The sequence below is a fragment of the Pan paniscus genome, chromosome 17 (assembly GCF_029289425.2).
Source record: "Pan paniscus chromosome 17, NHGRI_mPanPan1-v2.0_pri, whole genome shotgun sequence".
NCBI classification, from domain to species: domain Eukaryota; kingdom Metazoa; phylum Chordata; class Mammalia; order Primates; family Hominidae; genus Pan; species Pan paniscus.
Window position 1 is genome coordinate 77,462,165 of NC_073266.2, and position 7,450 is coordinate 77,469,614.

At 42.7% G+C, this 7,450-nt stretch overlaps 1 pseudogene; it reads left to right on the plus strand.

Moving 5' to 3' along the window:
• Positions 1 to 4,315: 4,315 nt before the first annotated feature.
• Positions 4,316 to 7,226, plus strand: LOC100988866 (pleckstrin homology domain-containing family B member 2-like; annotated as a pseudogene).
• Positions 7,227 to 7,450: the final 224 nt, after the last annotated feature.

The following is a 7,450-nucleotide window of genomic DNA, read 5'->3' on the forward strand; positions in this document are numbered from 1 at the left end:
CCAAAATATAAGTTGTTTAACAAAATTAAAAGTTCATGGGTTGCTCACAAAAAGTCTAATGCTGTTGTTCCTAGTTGAGAGGTCTTCTAGTCTTCTCTCTTCCAAGGGGCCATCTGGGGATCCAGGATCCTTCCATCTTGTGGCTCCATATTTTGGCTTCCAGGTCACTGTTTTGCACTGAATTGTATCTTCCCCAGATTCATATGTTGAAACTCTAGCCCGCAGTTCCTCAGAATGTGACTATATCTGGAAACAGGGCCTTTAAAGATGTGATTAAATTAAAATGAAGCTGTTAGGATGGGCCCTAATCTAATGTGACTGATGTTCTTAGAAGAAGAAGAGGAAATTTGGAGATATAAAGAGACACCAGGGATGTGCACACAGAGAGGAAAGCCCATGTGAGAACATGGCGAGAGGGCTGCTGTCTGCCTGCTAGTGAGAGAGGCTTTAGGAGAAACCAAACCTGCCAGCACCTCGGTGATGGGCTTCCAGCCTCCAGAACTGTGAGAAAATAAATTTCTGTTCTTAAGCTCCCCCCAGTCTGTGACATTTTGTCATGGTAGCCCCAGCAAACTAATACCTGCACCTCAGCATCATCCAGGGAATGGATGAGTGGAGTGAGAATCCCATCTGGGAACTCTTCATGGCCCGACTGTATAAGCAGTATGTCTTTTCCATCTATATTCCCTGGCCCAGAATTTAGTCACAAATGGTGGTGGCTTTAATAAGTGTTCACTAATAATTAGTGATTAAATTGTTTATCTGTATTATAAGTACTCAGATACATATGGTGCATATCATAGTGAAAAAATTAAAAACAGCAACAACAAAAAACTCGACTCCAGTGCCTCTAAAGTAGTAGTCTAATAGATACTTTAGCTACCCCTTTCTCCCTGTATGTTAGGGATCCTAGATTAGAGAGTTAGGGCAGGAAAAGCAATCTCTGTACTTGTTTTTAGGTAAATCTCTCATGTGGTTTGAAATTTGTGTAGGTTTTTTTTTGTTATTGTTATTTTATGTTTGTATTTATAATGAAATAATGCTAAGGACACTGTTTTTGTAAAAATGCATGATGCACAAGTTACAAATTATTCTTTTTCTGTTACTAAAGGGCATTAGATATTTTTAAGAAGAGATTTAGGTGGTTTTTCTTCTCTTTTCATCTTTTTCTTTCAGAGACAGGGTCTCACTCTGTTGCCCAGACTAGAGAGCAGGGGTGCGATCATAGCTTACTGTGATCTTGAACTCCTGAGTCTGGACTCACACAATCCTCTTGCCTCAGCCTCACAAGCAACTGGGACTACAGACTCATGCCACCATGCCTGCCTAATTTTTTTTTTTTTGTAGAAATGGGATCTCGCTATGTTGCCCAGGCAGGCCTTGAACAATTGGCCTCAACAGATCTTGCTGCTTTAGCCTCCCAAAGTGCTAGGATTACAGATGTGAGCCACCATGCCTGACTTGTTTTGACTTTCTATAAGTCTTCTGAAAATAACCAACTACATTTCTTTAACAAAATCACACTTTTTCCAAAAATTTTTCAAAATTAGTGTCTTGCTGCAAGCATGCAAACTCATTTCCTCCATCGTTTTTTTTTTTTTCTTACAAAAAGACAACAGCAAAGATGTCCAGAAATCAGTAGTTGACCAAAAGCCTTTTTCATGCTTTCGTGTTTATGTTTGGGGCATGCCATATCTGCTGGAGAATGGTAGGGCTCCTGACGTCTGAATTATGGCTTCCACTGAAGCCTGAGACCATTGCCCTTACAGAAGCTTATTCAAAAATACTCTCTATGAGAAGCAAAATTGTGTGGTAATTAAGGGCAAAGACTCTGATTTCAAATCCACCACTTAATAGCTGGACAATTTACTTAACCTCTCTGTGGCTCAGTTTTCCCATGGGTAAAGTAGGAATAACACTAGACCCACCTCATAGGGTTGCTGTGCTGATGAAAAGAGTTAATATATAGAAAGAACTTAAAACAGTACCTGACACGAAGTAAGTGCTACCTAAGTGTTTGCTGCTATCGTTACTAATAATCAGCTAGGTATTATCATCTTCCATGGACATAAGTCTGCCACTGTTTTTCTGTTTTAGCATCACATTTTCTAGGAAGAGTAGAAACTATCGGTGTGGGGAAAAACTAATATGTGAATTTAAAGAATGAGGCCAGTTGCACAAGAGGCCTAAACAAGAAAATGAGTGCCTGTCTTGGAGATTCACAAGCCCAAGCACGCTTCCTAACAGGTGCCTCAGAATTCTAGAAAAGATTCATACTGAAAACCCAATGTCACCATCACAGTTGCTGAACCAATCATCTTACTGAGTGCTCCTAGACCTGCCCAAAGGGAAAGTCCAGGGATGGTGTTGAAATTCCGTTCTGAGCTAGAGGGCTGTTTTAACAGAGAAAGGAATCTATAATTGGCAAGAAAGACCAAGCTTAATGTCAAAGCAGTTTGATAAGTCTGAGATCACAGAATGTCTAGGCCAAGACTTAGTCAGAATGAAACATGTTTCTGGAGGTAAGTAAATGAGATTAGGGAAGGGGAAGACACAGCTGTTTATCACGTGACCTTTTCTTCCTTAACGTTCCGCAAAGAATTGTTGTGGGGCCTGATAAGACATACATGGGAGACTAAAAGCTTAATGACACTCAACTCCTGCCAACCTAGTTCTCACTGTGCGCTTGGGAGAAGGATTCCTAGTCTTGGGTTTCTGTCCCTTCTTCCCCACTCTGGTGTGACTTCCTTGAGGTGAGCCATCTCTGCCTCCTCAATGAAATAATTGAACCAGAGAAACTTCTCAAATGTGGGTGGATTTAGAAAAAGATATGCGTGTGAGGAGAATGATTGAACACCTTGTATATGGGGTGATGCAGTGGTGGTCCCCTGAAGCAGTAACTGCTGTAGTAGCCTTCCCCGTTGGGCCCTGATGCTGCAATGTTGTGTGAACTTGGACCAATTAATGTTAAATTTCAATGTTCTTATTTGAAAAATAGGTAGTGTAAAATCTACTGCACTAGCTGGATTAAAAGCAAAATTTCTAGTTTCATAGGTGGAAGCTGAAGCAAGATGTTTTTCCTCTAAGTGCATGGGGCCTTTATACAGAGAAGCTAGCTGCATGGAATATGAGTAAAACAAAAACCAATTCAAACGCTGCTTCCAGTCTGTTTTAGTCTAGCAGGAAAAAAGACAGAAGGGAGAAAGAGGCTGCAGTTTTCCTCCACTTCATTAGTGACCTGGGGAAATGGAGGGGGCACTATTCCAGCAGCTTACTGGTGCCTGAAATGTGTTGACTCACAAAACTTTTGATACCAAATGTGTGTGGGTTTGTTTTTCTTCCCCTCACATTAAGCAGTTCTCTAGTTCTTCGGACAACTGGGTGATCTACAATTCCATTCAAGTCTGATCATTATTACCTGGAGTTAGGGCAGGTCCCATAGCTAAGGGCTCAGTCCCACAAGACTGGCCTCACTTCAGATGCCAATCGCATGTCCTGGGTTGCCACCTGCACTTTGGTTCTGATTGGCTGGCTATAAATCAGGAGTTTCCATGCCCTTCTCCTCATGTTTGAGAATTTGATGGAAAAACATGGGAAAACCCTTTACTTACATTTACTGGTTTGTTATATTGGATACAACTCAGAACAGCCAAATGAAGAGACACACAGGGCAAACTATGGGGAACGGGTGCCCCATTCCCCCAGCACCTCCATTAAGTGCTGGATGGTGACTAAGACATACTCAGTCCCTCTCCTAGTGGCCAGGGTTGTAATGCAGAGTAAAATCTGAAGACCCCCTGTAAATTGTATGCTAAATTAAGCTTAAATGAGCACATACTATTTTCTAGGGCTCAAGTCCAAAGGTTTCATTAAATTTTTAAAGGTCTCCTTGGCTCATAAGAGTTTAATGATCATTCGTTAGAAGTAGATGAAAAGCACCCCAAATTATCTTATGTTTCCCAATTCATTTTATGAAAGCTAGCATTACATTTCATGAAAGCCAATAAAGATATTTCAAAAGTAAAACTATAGGTTGATTTTACTTATGGATATAGGTGTAAAAGTTCTAGAAAAAATATTCACAAACCAAATGCAGTATTACATTAGAAGAATAGATATTGATGTGACAGTTGGAGCTGAGGAACCCCAGTGGAGTCTTTGCATTCTCCACTCTGGCTGGTGGGTGAAGAGATGGCCTGAAGAGTGGCTGGTTGCTGCAACAGAGTGCTATATTGAAGTTCTGGAATAAGAATTGGTTTGACCTGTGGTCAGATGGTACCTGACCTATTATGATGACCAGACTTGGCAGAGTGTTGAGGATAAGGTCCGCATGCAAGTGGAATGCCTCAACATCCCTGCCAGGCAGGAATGTCGGGATAGTCAGCCTCTGCATGGAAAGTCAAAAGACTGCAAACTGCTGGGAGTGGTGGCTCATGTCTGTAATCCCAGCACTTTGGGAGGTCGAGGCAGGCGAATCACTTGAGGTCAGCAGTTCGAGACCAGCCTGGCCAACATGGTGAAACCTCATCTCACCTAAAAATACAAAAATTAGCCAGTCATGGTGGCACGCACCTGTAATCCCAGCTATTTGGGAGGCTGAGGCAGGAGAATTGCTTGAACCTGGGAGGTGGAGGTTGCATTGAGCCGAGATTGGGCCACTGCACTCCAGCATGGGTGACGGAATGAGATCCTGCTCCCCCCCCAAAAAATGTATAAAATATATATTATATATTGTATAATAAATAATACTTATATATTATATAATTATATTTAAATATAATATACATTAATATTTAAATATAATTATATAATATATAATATTCTTATTAAAATATGTATCATATATAATTTATATATATTATATATGTATATGGAAAAAGACTGCGTGCTGCAGATTGTTTGCTCAGATGGGAAAACAATTAGTCTTTGTGCAGAAAACACAGTGATTGCTTGGCTTGGAAATTTACACTCCAAGATTCCAGGACAAACACAGCCTATGTGGACTCCACAGTCATGACTGATGAGACACCCGTGGTTTCCTCCCCTCCACCACACACGGCCTATGCTGCACCAGCCACTGAGGAATAGGGCTATGAGCCATACAGTGGTGTGTGCCTGCCAGGAACTCAAATTGTCTATGCTGCTAATGGACAGGCGTATGCTGTGCCCTACCAGTACTCGTATGCAGGACTTTATGGACAGCAGCCTGCTAACCAAGTCATCATTCAAGAGTGATATCGAGACAATGACAGTGACCTGGCAGTGGGCATGTTGGCAGGAGTGGCCATGGTCATGGCCTTAGGGTCTCTATTCTTGGTCTTCTAGAGGCCGTAAGGTTTTGATGTGCATAGCTCCTGATAACCCTGTGTGCAGTAATATGATTTACAGGGCATTTCTGTTTGTGACAAATGTTTTTAATAATAATTTTAATCGTTCCTTTGAAAGTAGTGACATCATAATTGTAACTAATCCACATAAGTACCACAGAGAAAGGTTTGAACTGTGCTATTTTTTTCTTTTTTTTTTTCTTTGAGATGGAATCTAGCTTTGTCGCCCAGGCTGGAGTGCAGTGGCGCGATCTTGGCTCACTGCAACCTCTGCCTCCAGGGTTCAAGTGATTCTCCTGCCTCAGCCTCCCGAGTAGCTGGGATTACAAGCACGTGCCGCCATACTCAGCTAATTTTTGTATTTTTAGTAGAGATGGGGTTTCACCATGTTGACTGGGATGGTCTTGATCTCCTGACCTTGTGATCCGCCCATCTCGGCCTCCCAAAGTGCTGGGATTACAGGCATGAGCCACTGCGCCCGGCCAGAACTGTGCTATTTTGTTCAAACATGGGCTCTCCAGGGGCACTGGCTCATTCTAGGACTGTCCTTATGGAAGTCTCGGAATACTTTATTTGAGCATAGCTGTTTTGAAAGGCATTTTCTTTTTAGAGTTAGGTGTAGTGCTTAAGGGATAATTTATTTTCATGTTATGCCAGTAATATAGCGTTGTATGCGTCATGAGTGATTGTGGCAAGAAAATCTACAGCTGCTTTCCGTTTAACTTTTTCAAGCCACAGACCAGAACTGGTTGCATGTTACCTTAGGAGTTGTGGATTGGTAAGCTTCTGGTTACTTCTCCGAGGCTGTGGTGTGAGAGCCCCCTGACCCGCCTTCTGGGGCTCCACAGGCCCCCAGCAAGGGTGACTCCTCAGGATGAGAGGGCACAGCCAGCCTTTGAAAAAACGATGCTTCAGAAATCTGCGTAACCCTAGTGTCTTCTTTTTCTTTCTTTTCTTTTCTTTTTTTTTTTTTTTAAGACAGAGTCTCGCTCTGTCACCCAGGCTTGAGTGCAGTGGCACGATCTAGGCTCACTGCAACCTCCACCTCTCAGGTTCAAGCAATTCTCTGCCTCAGCCTCCCGAGTAGCTAGGATTACAGGCGCCCGCCACCAAGCCTGGCTAATTTGTTTTTGTATTTTTTTTTTTTTTTTTTTTTTAGTACAGATGGGGTTTCACTATCTGGGCCAGGCTGGTCTTGAACTCCTGACCTTGTGATCCACCCGCCTTGGCCTCCCAAAGTGCTGGGATTACAGGCTTGAGCCACTGTGCCCGGCCCCTAGCTTCTTATTCTCAGGTTATTCTTGTATGGTTTTGGTAGCTATATTTGGGAAACATATCCCTCATTAGGAATTGATTTGAGCTTCTGAGTGTTAGGGTTTTATCCTTTAAAACTTGGAGAAGTCAGAACAATAACAAACAAGCATGTGGAGGCAGATTTGCTTTATTCAGAGAGAGCTATTTGAGTGTGTGTCTGCTTGGGGTGTTTGCGTTGCTGCCTAAGCCTCCTTATAGCCTATTTTTCTACTTGTTGAGAGAATAATATTAAAAGAAAGGTGGGGGAGTGGAAGGAGAGCCTTAGTTAGAGCGTTTCCATTTCAGGCCTTCTGGGGGATTGGACTGTGGGGGGATTGCTCTCTCCTGTCCCCCTGAAGGCCCACAGGAACGGGGTCCTGTGGCTGTCCACTGAGCACCAGGACAGACTACAGCTGAGCAAACTTGGGTTATGGATGGGAAATGGGGCCCAGGGGCCCTCAGGACACAGGAACTGGCTCAAGATACCACTCAGTCTGGCCAGGACCCCAGCCTTCTTTTGTTCTTGATCTCTGTGTGATAGAGAAGCTTAGAACATGGAATTTTGAACCCCAAAATGTGGGAGTCTCTGGAAAACCCAGTCCTGCCTTTCTGTCCAATGCTCTTATTTCCAATATTATGAAGTATGTATTTCAAATATTCACGTTTCTGTTATTTCATGTTTTCAAGCGTGGAATTATTCTGGTTTTCTGTCCTGCATGCTTTAAACATGTGATTTTACAAAGGCAGTTTAGCGCAGTGAATATCTCTGCCCCACGCTCCATACGGTCCTGTTCTCCCTAACATACGTTCCAGGTAGCACAGACGTGTTA